A 1,166-nucleotide genomic window follows, 5' to 3' on the forward strand; every position below is an offset into this window, starting at 1 on the left:
TAAGTTTGGAATTAAGGGTCATAGAGGTTGCTGGCTGTACTCTTTGTCTCCTTCAAAAAACCACAGCTCCACCTGGTGTCCCAGTGACAAATTGCAACATCTTACCACCAACAGCAAGGACTTCTGTTTGAAACAAAGGAGGCAGTAAAAAGTAAAAAGGAGAATAAGGAGGTGAACAAGAAGAAAACACAAATGAGGAGGAACCAATAGAAAAATTAAGGTAACATGAAAAACTAAAACAGAAGAACTCCCCCAAAGGACCATGAGGCAACTTATTGCAGAAGACTCCACCTATAAGGAATTAATGAGCTTGTGCTCACTTTGGCAGCACATATACTAAAATTATAATGATACAGAGAAGATTAGCATGGCCCCTGTGCAAGGATGACATGCAAATCCATGAAGTGTTTCATATTTTTCTGATGCTCCAAAAGACACTTTAATTCTTTTATGTCAGTAAAATTTGGGAGATGTGCATCCCTACAAATTTTTTCTAGGTAACTTTTAATAGATTTTGCATCGTTGATTATCACTCCATTAAAAAAATAATTAGTGGACTTGACTGAAAGGGAATTTAAAATATGGATGATAAAGACAATAAAAGGAATGGATGAGAAAATGGAAAGACAGAACCAAAAGTCAGACAAGCAATATGTAGACTATAGAAAGGATATGGTAGAGCTTAAGGTAATGAAGGATACAATAAGAGAATGTAAGCAGGCAGTAGAAAGTATCAAAAATAGGTTAGACCATGGAGAAGAAAGAACCTCAGAGCTACCTAAAACCCAGGTAGTCACAGAGGCAGAAAAGAAGAGAGGGAGAAGAAGAGTCCCTTAGAGAACTATGAGACTCGATGAAGTGTTCAAACATACAAATAATAAGGATGCCTTAAGGGAAAGAAAATTGTCCCAAAGGAATGGAAGCCCTACTGGAGACTATCATAAAGGAAAACTTGCCAAATTTTACTAAAGACCCTCCTGACGCACTCCTTGCCAATGGATATTGAACTCTGGGTCATCTCAACTCAAACAGAGACTCTCCAAGACACATTGTAATGAACCTATACAAAGTCAGGATGAAAGAAAAAATTCCACAAGCAGCCAGGACTAAGCACCAACTGACCTAATGGCAAAGCCATTAGGAAGACAGAGACTTTTATTTATTTT

General features: G+C 37.7%; 1 non-coding gene across 1 annotated transcript; it reads left to right on the plus strand.

Annotated features, from left to right (window-relative positions):
* Positions 1-312: 312 nt before the first annotated feature.
* Positions 313-419, plus strand: LOC111726583. The gene has a single exon (XR_002774328.1). It is a non-coding gene; the product is annotated as a U6 spliceosomal RNA (small nuclear RNA).
* The last annotated feature ends 747 nt before the right edge of the window (positions 420-1,166 follow it).

This window comes from Otolemur garnettii, unplaced genomic scaffold (assembly GCF_000181295.1).
Source record: "Otolemur garnettii isolate 467f Iridium unplaced genomic scaffold, OtoGar3 scaffold00071, whole genome shotgun sequence".
In the NCBI taxonomy this organism is placed as follows: Eukaryota; Metazoa; Chordata; class Mammalia; order Primates; family Galagidae; genus Otolemur; species Otolemur garnettii.